At 40.8% G+C, this 19,938-nt stretch overlaps 1 protein-coding gene and 1 pseudogene across 2 annotated transcripts in view; one reads left to right on the top strand and one right to left on the bottom strand.

The window, feature by feature from the left end:
• NPAS3 (neuronal PAS domain protein 3) overlaps nt 1-19,938 on the bottom strand; it is an 893,587-nt gene that overhangs the window by 173,241 nt on the left and 700,408 nt on the right. The gene's annotated exons all lie outside the window — the stretch shown is intronic.
• Nucleotides 10,357-11,941, top strand: LOC150015911 (general transcription factor II-I pseudogene; annotated as a pseudogene).

Genomic DNA, 19,938 nt, shown 5'->3' on the forward strand with positions numbered 1-19,938 from the left:
CATTTTGTAAGAAAAGCTATCAAACCTACGCTTACAAAGATGTCATTTTAAAGGGACTTTCAAAAATTTTTATTTTTCCTGGTTATTAAAGAAATATATGTTTAGTTTAGAAAATTCAGAAACTATAGTAAATTATAAAGAAGATACTAAGAATCACCAATCCTACTGCCTATGACAACCACTAATAACCTTCTGATACATTCCTTTCCAGAAATCTTCTCCATATATATACATTTATTTGAATATTTATACAACTAGATTTTCAACTCAGAGGGACCAGGAGCTTTGTGTTTCATGTTATTCCTGTGATAACCCTTTTCTCTCTCTCACTAATCCCAAGGTATTTATTTTAAAGATTTTATTTATTTATTTATTTTTAGAGAGAGAGGAAGGGAGGGAAAAAGAGAGGGATAGAAACATCAATGTGTGGTTGCCTCTCATAAGCACCCAACTGGGGACCTGGCCTGTAACCCAGGCATGGTGCCCTGACTGGGAATTGAACCTGTGACCCTCTGGTTTGCAGGCCAACACTCAATCCACTGAGCTACACCAGCCAGGACCCAAAGTATTTTTTTAAAAACTTGGTACGTCCCAGCTACTGCTAATTAAATAAATGAATGAATGATAATCTACCCTTAACCAGAAGATGAATTTTTTTATGATCAATTTACACATAAAATATTATATTTAACATGAAATGGAGTTATCAATATTTTTATAAACTTATTTCTCTTGGGAAGTATTTCTTAAATTTAAGAATATTGAGTATTATTTTTAAAAATGAGCATTTTAAACATATTTCTGAGATATTCTTTAAGCTGTGTCATTAGATGAACAAAAAAGTCTAGGAAATGTCAGAACAGACAGCGGAGATGATCACTAGGTAGCCTTTAAGTAGATATTCTAGGAGAATATCACAGTCTGCTTGCCTGATGGGGATGAGGTGATTTAAAATTAGTGCCTAAATCTGCTTTGGCTGAAAGACAGGTTCAATGGATACTCTTTTCCCTGGGGAGGAAGGTAGGTCACCAAACAAGAGTTGTGTTTGTAAAAATTATAGTGGCAATTTGAGAATACAATAATGAGTAAGACAATATAGAAGGAACACCTGTGCCTCAGTTTATATTTCATCACTGAATACCTAAGAGAACTTGGTCAAGTCAGGTATCTTTTCTACTTCTCTCTTAAAATTGCCTATTTTGCAGCTGTTTTCAGAGATCATGTAAAAGAGCATATTTTAAAAGGATAATTATTGAAATAAACAAGAAAAACTAATTTGAAATTTTTATTGAATTTATTGGGGTGACATTGGTTAATAAAATTATATAGGCTTAAGGTATACAATTCTATAATACATCATATACATACATACATATCCGTCGTCGGCAGCCGTCCGTCTCGAGAGACGATGGTGTAGCTTCTTAAGAGTCTATCTGCACCGCTGAGAATGGTTGTGCAGTCCGACTCGGGAGTGACACGGTATCTGTCTCCTCCCGTGTTGAATCGACATCTTGCGATGACGCTGGAGTGTCCTCTCCAGTGAAGCTGAAGCTACAGAGCCTGGGCAGGGTGATATGGAGGGCCAGCTGTTGCCCATGCAGCAGACCCCCCCTCTCTTCGCAGCTGAAGGGTCCAAGGGAAAGACGGAGTCAATACAGCTTGGCTTCAGGTGCGCCGCAGGAGTTGCCGGTGTTGACTACAATGTCAAACCGCCTTAGGGACTCCGGCTCCGGATTTTCTGTCGGGGTTTACTCCCTTAGCCTTTCCCCTGAAGAGGTATGCCGCAAGGCAGCGGAGGTTTTTTGGAGTCAGAGTTTTCCTTCTCTGATGTGCCCTGACTGGAAGATCAAACGAGGGACACTTAGCTCGCAGGCCGACGCTCAATCCACTGAGCCAAACCAGCCAGGGTAATACATACATACATACATACATATATATATAGTATTGTCTGTTCTCCACCCCAAGTCAAATTTCCTTTAATCACCATTTATTCTCCCTTTACCTTTTCTACCTCTTGCTCCAACACTGATCTGGTGGCTGATGGAAGACTATGTTGTGGCAGGGCAATTTAGTCTGGGGACAGATGAACATTGACCCTGTTGTACCTGAACCCAGAAAGAAAAGGTTATATATTTGAACAAGAAAAAAGAGGAGAATATATAGCTTCTGACTTTAAATCTGCCATCATGTCTTTAGTGTGAACTCCATCCTAAGAGTCACACTAAGAATTTCAAGAGAAGCTAAGTAAATTATAACTTTTTTTTCAAAACAAACAAACCCTAGACAACCCCCCACCCCCCCAGATTGTTTTACAGTTGGCAGTATCAGTGATCGTGAATATAAAGCAAAATGAATAGCTTCTAGAGTAGCACAATTCCTGACATTTCCTATTTTTCTTCAGCTTACATCTCTTGAGATTGGCCATGCCAATGAGGAGTATGTATATTTATCCACTTTTGCTGATTTCTTGATGCACTGGGCTTTTCTCTTACATTATTTGCTACTGAGGATAAATGGGTTTAAAGGGATTGTTTTTAAACCTATAATGGTAATAGCTACCAAATGTGTCAAAAGCCTCACTCTGAGGTGGTTTTCCCTAAAAAGTGGTCTAGGAAATCATGCTCTGGGAAGACTTTGGCATATTAACTTTTGTGATGTATTACATTAGATGGGCCTTGGACACAGGACACAAAACCAAGGTTAAATGGTACAGGGCCTTTCCTAAGTCAAACAACTTCTAAGGAATTTATCAAATATAACTTTCAGAGTGTCATTGGAGAAGTGAAAAATAATACTAGAAGTCATTGTATTCCCTGCTCGAGATTTAGGACAGTTACATTACTTTAAAATATATCTGTGTTCATGGCTGTCAGAAGAAATCCTAACAAAATCCACACATTTGCCACATCCATTACCACTGTAAAGAATTGCTTTGAAATGCTTGCTCTAACAGTTACACAGCTTCAACTTCCTCATTTGAGGCTCGACATTTCTCGTTCTGGGCTGAAAGTCTTCACTCCAGGACCCAAGCAATGGAGCAGCACCCACCAACTGCAAAGTTCTCACTGAAAATAACAGTCAACACCTGCTAAACAGTGTTTATCATGACTTGTATGTGCACAACGTATTCTACATAGTCAAAATTTAATCCATCAATTAGCACTACATGGCTGGTAATATTATCATCTCCATTTTTCAGATGAGGAAACTAAGGAGAGAGAGCATCACACTGAGAGCAGGTAGAAAAACTGGGCTCCAACCCAGCTCACTCCTGACTCTAGGGGTCCATCTCCTAGAGTGTTGGTTTGGCAGAAGCAGCTGAAGAATGGGCAGTCCATTATATCTCTTTGACCAGAAGCATAAAGTAATTCTATTTTGTCTTTAATATGAATTTAATACCAAAAGGAACAATTCCCAAAATATATAAAAAGGAAATTTTTATTTGACTAAACACAAATAGTCACCAGTGCTTGGTGTGCTGAAAAATCTAATACTCTTTGCTACAAATTCTTTGATAGGCCACATACCAACATAGGATCAAAACTGTCAAAGTAATTTTTGTAATCTCCAGTCCTTCCTTTCATAAAGTGCATGTTTTAAAGCATCTTTCGTTCACATATGCCACCAACCCTACAGGAACTCAAAGAGTGGGGGGAATCTCTTCATAGAGACTCATGCATGAGAAAAAACAGCCTATGATTTGGGGTAAGGCCTAGCTCATTGGTGGGGTATATTTTGCACCTTCGGCAACTGGGCAGAAGGCGATGTTTTAGAACCATCACATTTAGTATAACTTCTTGATTCTTGGTTGTGTTTCTTCATGCTTTGCAATTACCTTCCTTAAAAAATGCACATAAGAGACTTCTGGACAAGATAGAGACCTAGAGAGACACACTGCAACTCCCTCCACACAAAGAAGGAATACAACTACCTCAAAACTAGAGATATCCAGAAGTTCCAGAAAACTGAGCTGCATGGAAGTCCAACAAACAAAGATATAAAGAAGAAATACTCATCCAGACAGGTAGGAGGGGCTGAGTGAGGGTGCAGTGGACATGGTGTAGTGGTGGCATCGGCAGCAGGTCAGCAGAAAGAGCAGTCACACGTTTTAAAAACTAAGGAGGGACACCTGGGGAGCACTCCCAGCACCAGACCTGACCACACAGCTCATGGTCCCAGTGCTGGGGAAAATAAAGCCTCATTGCTTTTGACTGTGCAAACCAGTAGGGGTTAGGGCAGAGGAAGAAACGCTGGCCTCTCAGCAGAGTCTGCTTGTTTAAAGGCCCCCACGGTCCTAGACATCCACAGACCCACCCACTCTGGGAACGACAGCCAGAGCAACAGCTAGAGAGGTGCCAGTCCCATACGAAAGTGGAAGAAGTGCCTGAAAAAGGGTTGAGAGCTGAGCAAGCAGCATTGTTCTCACTCAGTCCCCTCCCCCACAAACAGCGCCACAATGTGGTGAAACAGGTCGCCCTCTACTGATGAATACCAAAGGCTCCGCCCCTTAAACGTAACAGTAGCGACAGCTCTACCTAAGACACAGAGGCAAACAAACATGGGAGCCTGGCAAGATGAGGAGACAGAGAAGTATGGCCCAAAAGAGGGAACAGATCAAGGTTCCAGTGGGAGAACTAAGCGATGAGGAGATAGCCAACCTAAGAAATGAGAACATAGCCAACCTAACAGATGTAGAGTTCAAAACACTGGTAATAAAGGTGCTCAGAGGCTTGACAGATATGCTTAAGTATGGCAGATGCATAAGGGAAGAAGTGAAGGCTATGCTAAATGAAACAAAAAAAAAAATCCACACAAAACCAATGGTGAAAGAACTGAAAACAGGGTTCAAATCAATGATTTGGAACATAAGGAAGAAAAAATCAGTCAGCCAGTGCAGAATGAGGAAACAAGAATTGAAAAAAAATGAGGAGAGGCATAGGAACCTCTGGGACAACTTTAAACATGCCAACATCCGAACCATAGGGTGCCAGAAGGAGAAGAAGAGCAAGAAATTGAAAAGTTATGTGAGAAAATAATGAAGAAAAACTCTCCAAATTTGGGGAAGGAAACAGACATACAAGTCCAGGAAGCACAGAGAGTCCCAAACAAGCTAGACCTAAAAAGGACCACTCCAAGACACATCATAATTAAAATGCCAAGAGTTAAAGATAAAGAGAGAATCTTAAAAGCAGCAAGAGAAAAGCGGAGAGCTTCCTACGAAGGGGTGCCTATAAGACTATCAGCTGATTTCTCAAAAGGAACTTTGCAGGCAAGAAGGTACTGGCAAGAAGTATTCAATGTGATGAAATGCAAGGACTTAACAACCAAGATTACTCTATCCAGCAAAGCTATCATTTAGAATGGAAGGGCAGATAAAGTGCTTCCCACACAAGGTAAAGCTAAAGGAGCTCATCATCACCATGCTATTATTACATGAAATGTCACAGGGACTTACTTAAGAAAAAGATCAACATTATGAACATTAAAATGACAACAAACTCACAACTATCAACAACTGAATCTAAAAAATAAAAACAAAATTCAACTAAGCAAACCAGAATAGGAACAGTTTCATAGGTATGGGGATCATTTGGATGGTTATCAGCTGTGAGGGGGTAGGGGGAGAAATGGGGAAATGGAGCAGGGATTAAGAAGCATAATTGTTTGGTACAAAATAGACAGGAGGAAGTTAAGAATAATATAGGAAAGGGTGAAGCCAAAGAACTTATATGCATGACCCATGCACATAAACTAAGGGGGGGTGGGATTGCTGGAGGGAAGGGGAGTACTGGGAAGAGTGGAGCAAAGGGAAAAGAAATTGGGACTACTGTAACAAAATAATCAATAAAATATAGTTAAAAATGTACAGTAATAATGATATGATCATTTTGTTAATTCGTAATAACTAGATGGATAAAAACCATAGCTACTCATGAGTGCAAAAGTGAAAAAGAAAAATGGCAAACAAAAAAGGTAAGTCATTTGTTGTAAGAACCTACAAATAAATTAAACCTCGCCTAAGATGTATTGATTTTATGTGGCCTCGCCTGTAGAATAATGTCAAGGGTTCCTGACAATCCATTACATTCAATAGGCAAAATCTCCTTATAATTTTTTCTGTTTCCTGACTGGTGCATAATCTGTTTTTTACTTGATGAAAAAGCAGTGCTTTATAAGCTTGAGAATTCTTTAAAGTAGTGAACAATACTGATACTTTGTATGTGGAATAGTTTTTTCTGATCACTCCTTCGGCATTATACATAGAGAAAAATGAGCTACAATTGATTCTACAAATGGGTTAAGTCAAACCCATGTATACTTTCTAAATACATTAGTTGAGTCCAGCAAACTGGAAGTGATTATTGGGTGATCTTTATTTTTAAAGTTAGAAATGGCATGCTAGAATGAATGCTTTGTATTTTTTTATGAGATATTTCAATATTGAAGAAAACTTAAAAGTTATAGATCCCCAATTTAAAAAAAAAAAGATTCACTTCTCAATATTTTTGGATCATTATTATGAATTCGCTTTTTACTACCAGTATAAGAAGGGACCCCAAAGAAAATATTTTAAAAATAATGTATTTCACCACTATTTAGATGCTTTCTTCAAGCCTGTAATAAAAAGATGATTTTTTACCATGAACAAATAAAATGTCTCTGTCTACACTTATGCTGAAGGAAAACAAAGACAGATGTAATAGCTCTAGTAGAAGAACAAATAGACAGATCCTTTAAAATTTTTAAACCTGCAACTACTCAGAACATGTGTGTGTGTGTGCATCTGTGTGTGTGCATGCGCATGCCTGTTATCCATGCATGTTCTCCCGCTGATAGTCTGGTAGCAGGAGGGAAATGAAGGTGCTGGCAATTTCCTAACTGAGGAGATCATTTTCATTTTTAGTGTTTAATAGTGGTGTCTGGTTTTGAAGTTGGCAACTGAGCGGCTTGGTGTGCTAGGCAGGCAACGTGATTCTGAACCCCCCCATGGTGTGGCTCTGAGGATGGCTACTTCATCGCTGAGAATTTCAGAGCCTGCATCAAATGGCGGGGTCGCTGTGGTGTACACTGAAACTGTCCATGCTTTATGGGCTGTTGGTGGTGGCCACTGGAGTTGTAAGATTTAACCTAGATTTCCTTAGAAATTCTCCCAGGCTGACAAATACCCTGACACTCAGTGAATACATGACAGGGTAACTGCAGCATTGGAGAGGGCCTCATGTACCACCAGTGAGCAACGGGGGTGCCTCAAGCCATAAAGCCCACACCGTAGGAAACCCTTCATCCTAGAAAGCAAGCTGCTACAGTTGTGCAAAACTTCTCATCTGTATTCAGAAAAATCTAGAGACCTCAGGCAGACCAATGATACAGATTCTAGAGTGAACCTGTGGTGCTGAGAGCGAGTGTATGGTCCTTCATAAAAGTATTCATTCACACATTCCATAAGCATCCAGGGAGCACCTACTATGAGTAGACACTGGGAGGGCTGTGGTATAACAAAATCAGTGGGGCCCAGCTGTGGCTGTGGTCCAGGGGTTTCCAGTCCACGAGAAGAAAAACAGGTAAAATGCAGTGGGAGACACACCATGGGGAGATGTATGCACAGGGGCTCACGGCTGGAGGAATCAACTAACGCTGCCTTGGGGAGCAGGGAAGGTTTCATAGGCAAGATGGTCTTTAAGGATCAGAAGAAGGAATTGTCCAAGCTGACTGAGGGGCTATGTGGATGCAGTGACAGAAAGGCATAGACCCAGACAGGTGCAGGGCAGGAGGACGTCTGGAGGGGACAGTGGCAGTTCCATGCCTCATACAGGATGTTAAATCTGGGCTCTGTGGCTACATCTGATATTAGGTGATGCTGGTGCTGTACGACAAAGAAAGGATTTGATTAAAGTCTTCAATTGGGGCTGAGAGAGCCTGGGGAAGGGGAAACCATTCAGGGTGAGACTCTGCTCTGGAGCCTGCATGTCTGCAGCCTCTGCCCCTCCCTGGCTCCTTCCTGGGGGTCCACAAACCAACCCAAGGCTTTCATGTCTTGAAAAGACGCCTCTCTTCCAGTCTGCAATTCTCCCTGACTTTTTCTCTCCCTTTGTTTCTTTCCCAGCTCAGCTTGTTGCAAAAGTAATCTAAGCTCCTTATTTCCACTTCCTCGTGCCTGGTTCCATCAGCAACCCTCTGTAAACAGGCCTCTGTACACCCACTCTGAAACTGCTCTTGTCAAATCTTCAATAACCTAATAATTGTCCAATCTGATGGGCACGTCACAGGCCTCTTCCTCCCTGGCCTATGCAGCATTTAACTTCACTGAGCACTCATCCTTCTCAAAATATGGCCCTCACTTTAACTGGGACCTTCTGATCCCTCTGTACACATTTTTAGTTTTGCATGGGCTTTCCCTTTCTCCTCCAGCTCCGTAACTGTTCTCATGCTGCATTGTCCTTAAACCAGTACTTCTCAAACGTGAGCATACATCAGAATCCCGTGGAGGGCTGGACTCACATGGCCACGTCCCAACCCCAGAAATTCTGATTCAGTAAGTCCGAGGTGGGGCCCAAGAATTTGCATTTTGAAAAACAGCTTCCAGGTGATGCTGATGCTGCTTGCCTGGGACAACAATTTGAGACCCAGAGCCTTAAACAATCTTTTCTATGCCCGTGGCTGACCCAACAGCCGCACTGATGATTCACTGCCATGGATGGCCCACCACCTCATACCTGTGGATCCCACTTATACATTTCTATCACAGTCTCCCCCAGGCCTCTGAAATGGAATCTGTCCAAAATGCAGTAAATCAAATGTCCCTTTTTCTTTTCTCTCCACACCACCAAATCTGTTTCTCCTCCTGAACTCACTAACCTGGAGGAAGGCATCTCCCCTCAACTTAGCCTCCACATGTCACAAACTCCCAGGAAATTCGGCTTTCAAAATCCTCTGCGTCACACCCTGCCCCTTGTGCCTGGGCCCTCACAGGACTCCTAATCTCCAGGGACAGCAAATCCGTTCCTTTTGTCAAAATCTCCTCCTTAAGGTTAGCTGTTCCCCAATGCCCACAGCTAGTGCCCTTATCACATGCATTTATTGTGTGTATGGTCTTGGCTTGGGCTGCTATAACAAATTACTATAGACTGTTATATAAGCCTAGGTGGCTTATATAACAAACATTTGTTTCTCAGACTGGAGGTTGGGAAATCTTAAATCAAGGTGCCAGCAGATTCCATGTCTGGTGAAACCTAGTTTGCAGATAGCCACCTTCTTGCTGTATCCTTACATACAGAGAGATGATCTCTTTCATATCTCGTCTTCTAGGGCACTAATCTCATCCATTACGGCTGTAACCTCATGTCCTAGTCACCTCCCCAAAGCCCCACCTCCAAATATTTCACATTGGGGATTAAGGCTTCAGCATATGAATTTGGACTGGACACACATAGTCAGCACATAGCATGCTCTGTTGACATTTTAGAAACACCATGTATTTAATGCTAGTAGCACGAGTGCTTAGTAATGTGCAAAGCATCCTAAAAACAACAACAATATTTTGTTGTTTTGACAGGACTTAACTAGTTTCTTGGCAAGAAATACACTACTTCTGAAATCGCAGGCCCCATTACATTCCTTTAAATTCTCTGGCAATAAGCTGGCTTGAACGAGATTGGAGATAATACACTCTTCTCCATGGATAAGCTTGGTTTTGTTACTAACAAGTAATTCTATGTGCTTTTATTCCAGTAACAGTGATGGTTGGCAATGGATTTCTTTGAAATAAGTTTGTGTTCCAGACATTAAGATAAATATTCTTCAATAAGCTTGGGCTGTCAAGAAGGAATGAAAGAGGCTTGGGCAGTTCTGGCTTGTCTACAAGCTGCCCAAACTCCATGGACTCAGATCTTTCCCTATAAAAGGAGATACTTGGCCTACCTAGGTCATCACTCTAGGGCAGTTTTTAGCCTATTAGTTTAGCATATTAATGGTAATTTCAACCCAGGGTAATGAAGTACCTTCAAGCATGAGTGGGTAAAAGAAAAAGTACTTCCCTCTGTATGAATGCATGAGAAGTCAAGCCATTGAGAAATGTGGAGGTGAGGGGCTACAGCAGTTCAAGCAGACCCTTATGCGTTAGGAGCTGGACTTGGACCCTTGATCCACAAAGAGGCCCAAACCACAGACTCTATAGAAATGATGGCAAGCAGAGTCACGCCCTCCGGGGAGGAGTCACCAGTTTTTCAGAGATGGAAGTGAGCTGAAGTGAAACTGATGTGAGGGATCTTGCAATTTCCTAGACATATGGTAGCCCCCATATCGATGGTTTCACTTTCCTTGGTTTCAGTTACTTAAGGTCTACCTCTGTCCCCGCACGCGCTCTCTAGCTGTGGCCACCCGCCTACCGCGGTTACCCCAGCCCGTCTCTCGGTCCCTTGCGACTGGATCTAGGCGCTGAGCGAGGCCCTGCCGGGGCGGCCATGCGGCGGTGACAGAAGCTCGGCTGAGACGCACGGGCCCTCGCCCTCTCACCTCCTGCCCGCTAGTCAGCTCGGCTCAGCCCGAGGCTGCTCCGCCGCGGCCACGGCTCGCACACGGCCCACACTCGCTTCCCTTCGGCACCCCTACCCCCGGCGCTGCCTGGAGGCGGCTGCACTCGGGGATCATGGCCCAAGTAGCAATGTCTGGCCTGCCGGTTGAAGATGAGGAGTCTTCAGAGAGCAGGATGGTGGTGACGTTTCTCATGTCTGCACTTGAGTCCATGTGTAAAGAACTGGCCAAGTCCAAGGCAGAAGTGGCCTGCATTGCAGTGTATGAAACAGACGTATTTGTCGTTGGAACTGAGAGAGGATGTGCTTTTGTCAACACCAGAAAGGATTTTCAGAAAGATTTTGTGAAATACTATGTTGAAGAAGAAGAAAAGGCTGCAGAGATGCATAAAATGAAATCTACAACCCAGACAAATCGTATGAGTGTAGATGCTGTAGAGATTGAAACACTCAGAAAAACAGTTGAGGACTATTTCTGCTTTTGCTATGGGAAAGCTTTAGGAAAATCAACAGTGGTGCCTGTTCCGTATGAGAAGATGCTGCGAGACCAGTCGGCTGTGGTAGTGCAGGGGCTTCCAGAGGGCGTTGCCTTCAAACACCCGGAGAACTATGATCTTGCAACTCTGAAGTGGATTTTGGAGAACAAAGCAGGGATTTCATTCATCATTAAGAGACCTTTCCTAGAGCCAAAGAAGCACCTAGGTGGTCGTGTGATGGTAACAGATGCTGAAAGGTCAATGCTATCTCCAGGTGGAAGTTGTGGCCCTATCAAAGTGAAAACTGAACCCACAGAAGATTCTGGTATTTCCTTGGATATGGCCGCTGTGACAGTAAAGGAAGAATCAGAAGATCCTGATTACTATCAATATAACATTCAAGGAAGCCATAATTCTTCAGAGGGCAATGAAGGAACAGAAATGGAAGTACCAGCAGAAGATTCTACTCAATATGTCCCTTCAGAAACAAGTGAGGACCCTGAAGTTGAGGTGACTATTGAAGATGATGATTATTCTCCACCCACCAAGAGACCAAAGAGCAGCGAGCCCCCCCCAGCCACCAGTCACCGAGCCTGCCAATGCCGGCAAACGGAAAGTGAGAGAATTCAACTTCGAGAAATGGAACGCTCGAATTACTGATCTACGCAAACAAGTCGAGGAGTTGTTTGAAAGAAAATACGCTCAAGCTATAAAAGCCAAAGGTCCTGTGACGATCCCATACCCTCTTTTCCAATCACATGTTGAAGATCTTTATGTAGAAGGACTTCCGGAAGGAATTCCTTTTAGAAGGCCATCTACTTATGGAATTCCTCGCCTTGAGAGAATATTACTTGCAAAGGAAAGGATTCGTTTTGTGATTAAGAAGTAAGACTTTTGGACTCTTCTGTTTGTTCATGATTAGTGCGTTTTGTAAACTATTGTTGACAAATATTCATTAACCACTAGGGCTATAGACCCTGGCTGGTTTGGCTCAGTGGATTGAGCGTCGGCCTGCGAGCTAAGTGTCGCTGGTTCGATCTTCCAGTCAGGGCACATCAGAGAAGGAAAACTCTGACTCCAAAAAACCTCCGCTGCCTTGCGGCATACCTCTTCAGGGGAAAGGCTAAGGGAGTAAACCCCGACAGAAAATCCGGAGCCGGAGTCCCTAAGGCGGTTTGACGTTGTAGTCAACACCGGCAACTCCTGCGGCGCACCTGAAGCCAAGCTGTATTGACTCCGTCTTTCCCTTGGGCCCTTCAGCTGCGAAGAGAGGGGGGGTCTGCTGCATGGGCAACAGCAGACCCTCCATATCACCCTGCCCAGGCTCTGTAGCTTCAGCTTCACTGGAGAGGACACTCCAGCGTCATCGCAAGATGTCGATTCAACACGGGAGGAGACAGATACCGTGTCACTCCCGAGTCGGACTGCACAGCCATTCTCGGCGGTGCAGATAGACTCTTAAGAAGCTACACCATCGTCTCTCGAGACGGACGGCTGCCGACGACGACCTCTGTACAAAAATATTAAATGGGAAATTCCAGAAATAAACAATTCATAAGTATTAATTTGTGTGCTGTTCTAAAGTAGCAGGATGGAACCTCTCATCGTTCTGCTCCCTCCTGCCTGGGACCAACATGTCCATTCTGTATACACTACCCACCTATCAGTCACTCAGCTGTTATCTCAGTTATCAGATAGACTGTCAGGGCACCGCAGTGTTTGTGTTCAAGTCACCCTAACAGCAGCCCAATGCTACATAACAATGCCCATGTCATTCACCTCACGTCATCTCGCAAGCATTGTGTCACCTCTCATCCTCACAAAGAGAAAAAGGGTGAGTACCGGACAGTAAGGTATTTTGAGAGAGACCACATTCACATAACTTTACTACAGTATATTGTTATAATTGTTCTATTTTATTATTAGTTATTGTTAATCTCTTATTGTGCCTGATTTATAAATTAAACTTTATAGTATGTAGAAAAAAACATAGTAGATGTAGAATTCTGTACTATCTGTGGTTTGAGACATCCACAGGTAAGGGGGGAACACTGTATGTTTAGACTAACTTTTCAGCAGTTTTGACATGGTATCCTCTGAATGCGTCTTAATCCTTTTGTTTCTAATGTATTACATCAATATTGAAAATATATATAGTCTTAAGATTACCTGCATTAAAACACAGTATCAAAATGCATATTCCTAGATTCGAATCCACATCTCCAGAATCACAAGTTCCCCAGGTGATTCTTATAAATATCAAATGTTGAGAAGCACTGCTAAGTGAAAATGCCTCACTCAGGTATGGCTAAAGGTGACATACTGAAATCTACATGGACTTGGCCAACACCCAGAAGGTCATCATCTGTTTCTTTAACTAGTCATTACTCTTGTTTCTTTTTCCTAGTTATTAGTTACACAGGCACTGTCTTTGTTGAAGGTTGTGAAACTAACCAATCTTTTACTATTTTAAAACCTATTTTCAGTGTGATATCATCATCAGAGATAGTGTCTATTCCAAGGTCTAAAATCATAATTAGATTCATTGTTGCTAGCTGGGGTAGCAAGAAAAAGGATTCAGTACCCCCAGAAGCTCCTCTTTGATACATCACATGCAAATGAAGTATGCAATTAATGAAATATTTCATCGATGCTGTCCAGACTTAAATGCATCCTGTTGAACTCTCCCTTAGCTTAATACCATAACCATCAAATACAAAGGCAGTGGAGGAAAGGGTCATTGTAATATGCAATACAATAAATATATCAATTGAAGACCAACATTAAAAGAGTTATTTGCTAATGGGCACCATGCCAGGGTTACTCAGGCAATGCTGCATGCAGAATTCCTAAGCTGAGTTCACAAGACACAGATCGATGCACCTCCAAAGAGAGTCTATATCAATCTCCATTTCATTCATTAGCTCCCACTTCGAGCTGGTTGGCTGCTAGTTAACTCTTTAATGTGGGAGAAACTGTCAGTGTAAAGGCCACTGGGACATGTGCTCTTCCCTGCTGTACTTGACCTGTCAATATTTCTTGCAGCAGACTGTTTAAACTGGTATGGCTAATGGCAAAATGGAGACCTATGGGGTTTTGAAGGCTTTCATAGCTTTAGGATGGCTTACCATCCAATAGCAAACATTAGTAAAGTCATCCTGTCTGCCTGTGCCTTACTATGCAGGTGCATAGAAACTGAGGTGAAATTATTTTCCATAGTTCTATGCTTGAACTCCAAGGTATTTTAGACTATACATTATGTAAATGTTGGCTTCACTACAATGAGATACTATCACACCAAGGACTTGGCTGCGGTGGAGATCATTAGTTTGTGATTCAGCTCTAAAGAAGCTCCAAACAATGAGGGAAGCAAAGTAGTTCTTTCTATAAAGTTAGGGTTCATTTCCAATTTGTATTGGTCCAGGGACAACTTTATTGTTGCAGAGTGGAAGAGCCTGGATGCTCAGGGGGGCTGCTTGATGCATGAGCTATTTTAAGTCCTTCTGAAAATGTAAACAAGAGCCCTAAAACATAAAGGCATAATTACCAAAACAAAGAACAGTCTCAGACCACCAGGAATAGCTGGCTTCGCTTATTTTCTTTCTACAAATATTGAATTTACTAATTTCCCTTGCCTTACTGTTGAATAAAATCAATTTTCTCAGTAGAGCTGATCTCTGCTTTGTTTAAGGTTAGATGTGAAGTTGATATGCATCCTTAGATATACTGTTTGGGAGAAAGCCTTGAATATTTATCCCTACGTCACAGCGAGCTTTCCCTTCACCATCCTGTGGGGCGTTTATTGATTCATTATTTGACAATCAGGATTCTCCATAGGTTAATTGGCATGTTTGGGATTCATGGCTGGAAAATCTGTGTATTATTTCAAAACTCCTGTCAAATTGTTTGTAGATATGGTTTGATAACACCTGTTTTTTCCTCTCTTGGCCAATACAATCCACCGAGAATCCTGGCTTAGAAATGCTCTCTGCAGAATTGTCAAACATATGTATTTGTAGTTCATTACTTGGTTAATAGCTGATTTGCCAAGTTCATTTACTACTAGTTGCTTCTCAAACATCTCAGTGGGATAATTAAAGAATACTAAGAGCCGAAACTGTACTAAGTTAGGAGGGGTCTGGAGCCACTGCCCAAATCCCATTCCTGATTAAATTGCTGTCCAGAATTAAATATTCAATGACAGAAATGCTCTTTTCTGCCTTTACTCTGAGCAACCTATCATCAGGAAGATGGAGTTACTCCCAAAGCTGTGCAAAAGAGAGCCCCCTCCTCAAATTATCTGTACCAATCAGATCAAAATCCTGCAGATTTGCAAGGAAAGATATTTGAACTTAAAATTGGTAATGTTCTAAATGGTGCTTTCTCTTTGTAGATATATATGTGGGGAGAGAAAATAAATAGTAATTCCAGGAGTATGTCCTAGAAGAAAAGCCAGGTACAGTTCAAGGTCATGGCTGAACATGATGGTACCAATGAGAACGTGGACAGCTAGAACCCTCTTTTGAGAAATTGTGAATGTGAAGTTTTCTGGAGAAGAATGTTGAAGTATGATAGCATTAGAGTTTAACTGTTCTCAAGGAATCTTGCTGGCTCATTGCACAAAGAAAAGAGAGATATTGTAATCACTTGAATTCCAATACCTGTTGTTTGAAGTCACAAGCTACTGACTCCATTGATATAGGTTTGCGGGTCTATTGAGGGAACAAAAAAGGTATGAACACTGAAAAAAATTCCCCTAAAACAAGAAACAAAATGCTATGGAGCCAACAGAGAGAAGATACTATGTCTGAAATGCTGTCTCTTTTAAATTTTGGACAAGAAGAAGTAAGGATAATTGAATGGTGAGTTTCTCAGAATATTCCCTCTGGAGAAAATGGGAATATATGAGAGACAAGAGAGAATGTGTTTAAAAATAAACTATTGAGGTGTACAAGCCCCATTGCTATCATAGGACAAATGCATTCCATTCTTCAGTCTGTAAGTTTTCCAAGTTCATATGCACATTATAGGAAAGGATGCCCAGGGATCCAAGATAAAATTCTACTTAAAGCACAGGCATCAATGTCGGAGATGGCTTGAGCTCTCTTGTCACACAGTCTAATGTGAAAGGCCAGTTTTGATGATGATCCCCATTATTTCCCATTTCTCCAATGCATATTCCTTTTTGACACATAGCTTTTAGACTCAAGGGGACCCTTAATAATTCCTTAGAGAGATACACATGGTTTTCCATCAACTATGCATTGAGTGTCAAAAGGGGTGGTATTATTGATTTTTTCAGAAGTGAAAAAGTTACCTTAATACTGACATGATCTTGTTTTATCCCACTTTGTTATATGAAAAAAACGTACAGTTTTTTACTCTCTCAATGCCCAGGAGCCCAGGCTTAAGGAAGGGGAACAGTTCAGACTCTTTAAATAAAATAAAAGTGAAGTTAGAAGAGCCAGAGAGCTTCTTGTCACATTCCCACAAGTTCCAGCTCTCAAGCAGACACTTACAAGCCACTTCTTCACATAATCTTGAGGCTTAAGCATGTGTAACAGTGGACCAACCAGCTTAATAAAAAGACAAAGCTGATATGCAACTAATGGGCACAGCATCGCAACTAGGTGTTAACACATCATTCATCGAACTAAATGCTCTTTCAAACTCTGCAGCAGGAACAATTAAAATACTGACGGCAGTCTTAAGTTGCTTCAAATTGTCTGGCACAATTGATCCACAATCATCTTTGTTCTCCCTGAAGCCCCCGAATGCTACCTTTTTCATTGACTTTAAATTTCCTTTACAGTTCTCCACCCTGTGTTCTGGCATACCGAATAACGGACAAACTGAATCCATTGGAGAAGGTCATTTTGATAGAACTAGGAATTCTAAATATGCTATTAAAAATTGAAGTTGTATACCTTTTGAATGCTCATAACGAACAAGCTCTTTATAGAAAACAAAGAATTTTATTTAACATTTGAAAATGAGAGATGACTAGCTGGTTTTCTCATTAGTTTCATAATCTAACTTGTTAAAGCAATTCTATGATAAAGGATTTATGGAAAAGAGAAGATTCTATTTTCACAGTTAGATTCTATTTTCTGTTTATTACCTATTTCCTTCCACGAGAATATAAACTCCATGAAGGCAGAAGGCTTGCTTTGTTTGCTGAGCACCTAGATGGTGCCTGCCTATCACATAGTAGCTGTTCTTTAAATATCTGTTAATAAGTAAATTAATAAATATTTACTGAATGAAAGTATCACTAGTCACAATGAAGGGCAGTGCAAACACTGAATGTAGTTTTCATTCTATAACTCCTTGATTCTATCTTTCCCAATAAGTTAATGATGTCTCAATGGTCTATGTTTAATAATGACCCTAGGGAACATTGCTAAAGGTGTTTAAGTATTAATTGCCTCAAACACAGTGGGAGGTATACATTGCTGGAGAATTTTTAAGTCTTGTATAAGAACTTACATAAGAAGCACTGCTTTTCATATATTCAACATCTGAGATATTTCCCTATCTGAAAAAGGAAGGCAAATTTTGGGAAATAAAGTGAATACTTATGGAACTCAATATTATAACTTTATACAGTTCCCCCTCCAAAAGTAAATTCTATACAACTATTACTTTTATTAAGATAAATGAGATATTTTAATATACTTAGATGATTATAGATTCATATGTATGCTCATTCTCTCATTCTCCCCTTCCCCAACTTCTCTCTCTCTCTCTCTCTCTCTCTCTCTCTCTCTCTCTCTCTCTCTCTCTCTCTCTCCTCACACGTGTGCACAGAATGTGGAAAAAGAACTGTCAGAAAGACGCTGATACAAACATATAAATACAAACAGGAAGCAGCTAGACATAGAAGTTCTGGAGTGTAGTTTAGTTCTGCCAGGACACAGCCAAGTGATCTTGGCCAATTCATTTCCCTTTGAAGAATCTGTTTTGTCATTGATTAAACATTTAAGAGCCTATCACTTTCTAACAAATCTATAATTCCACAAATGGGAGATAGAATGAAATGTGAAAAGAAAGTTTACTTGTGTAAATGATTCCAATAGCCTTTTAAACTTTGATGGATTAAAAAATCATTAGTGCCCCTTTTGCTTTATTGTTTCCCATTCTTTATGCCCACAACATTACCATCTGGAGACAGTAGTGTTAATGTCTGGTCCCCCAACTCAGAGCACTACCTTTGGTGAACAACTGTTTGCCTATAAAATTAATCAGAGAAAATTTCAAAATAGTTTATAGCATCAATCTCTTTGACAACATATCTAACGGCTTATTTTTATCTTGTCTTTATAATAATGTCAGATATCAAGATCTAGTGTCTTCAGGCAAAGCTTGTCCTAACACCTGCTTGCCTTGCTACCTACCCTGCTGTTTGGAGGTTGTTCACCCCAAATAAGCCAGTGCAGAGAATTTCATTAATCCATTACTGTACCTTTCATCAGCCCCAATTCTCTCGCAGCTGTTTTTTAGGGGTTCATCCCCACTTGCCACAAGTGGACCTGGTGGCAGCTGCCCTGTTGTTACAGTAAAAGAAAGACTTTTCCCTACTCTGTCAGAACCTCCTATCTATCTGTTGGCTACTGTGAAAAGTGGTCTCACATCTCATGTTTATTATGCCTACAGTTTGATGCTCAGAATTTAAAATAAGATGGTGATGATTGGTACAATTTAGGCTGATTTACATTGTATAATTTTAATTATTCAAAACCAACAAGATAATTATATTATTCCCATTTTAAAATTGAAGTAATCAAGGCAGAGCAAGTGCCAAGGTCACCAATTAGATCCTTAATAAGACCAAGATTACAACACAAGAGTTCTTCGTTCATTATTTATGTTTCTAATTATATAAAAGGTCATCTTGCACTAAGATAGACCCTACACAGTTATATAGAAAACACACTGGATTGGAAATCAAACAAAATGGATTTTACCACTGATTTAATATAATACCACAGGTAGTTATTCAAGTTGTGACTATAGTCATTCAATATTAATTTAATAAACAATTAAATACCTATTCTGTGCATGAAATAGGCAGAGAGTAGTTCCAAGGAGACACACTGACAAGGGTTTATATGAACCACATACACTAATGCTGAGGACATTCAGAGGAATTGCTCTATGGGTCTCTACTGGGCTGATGGGTTTTGATACCTGGTCCTTTCATTCAAATTGACAATGACATAACTAACCAAATTATAAGACTCTTTTGGATTTGTGAAAATACAACTTTAAATATTTTTTGTCTATCAATTTTATTATGTTTAAAATGATGATTAATATGCTAATAAAATTTTAAAAATCTATTTAGTTCTAAAGTGTTTTGGAATATTCTGAACCAGTGATTCTCCTTATTTTCTTTGTCAGGGACCCTTGGGAGTCTCATAAAGCTTACCTCCAATCATAAAAAATAGATGAAGACAAATTGTGTACGTATCAATTTCAGGGATTCATTCACAAGTTCCCCAAGTCCTACCCTGGATTCCAGGTTAGAAATTTGTGACCTAAACAAAAAAGCAAGATAGCTTCATAGAGCATCCTTATTTGTTGTGATGATCTAGACTCTAGGTCCATAATCCATTTATTCCACAAAGATTATTGATAATATGTGCCACGTACTATTCTAGGTGATGGAATATCTCACGGCACAAATTTCCCTGACCTCAGGAGGGTAGAGGACACACAACAAATAAAAGCAATAATTAAATTACATGGTGTGCCAATAAGTGATAAGTACTATGGAAAAAGTAAAGTTGGGCAGTGGTTTGGGGGTGCCAGGGAGCATAGAGGAGGAAGTTTGCAATTTACAGTGTGGTAGTCAGGGAGGCCCCACTGAGCACGTGGCACTTCAACAAAGGTAAAGGGACAAGCCAGGTAGCTATCTAGGAACAACGTTC

Source organism: Furipterus horrens, unplaced genomic scaffold (genome assembly GCF_987537825.1).
Source record: "Furipterus horrens unplaced genomic scaffold, mFurHor1.1.pri manual_scaffold_3, whole genome shotgun sequence".
Taxonomy (NCBI): Eukaryota; Metazoa; Chordata; class Mammalia; order Chiroptera; family Furipteridae; genus Furipterus; species Furipterus horrens.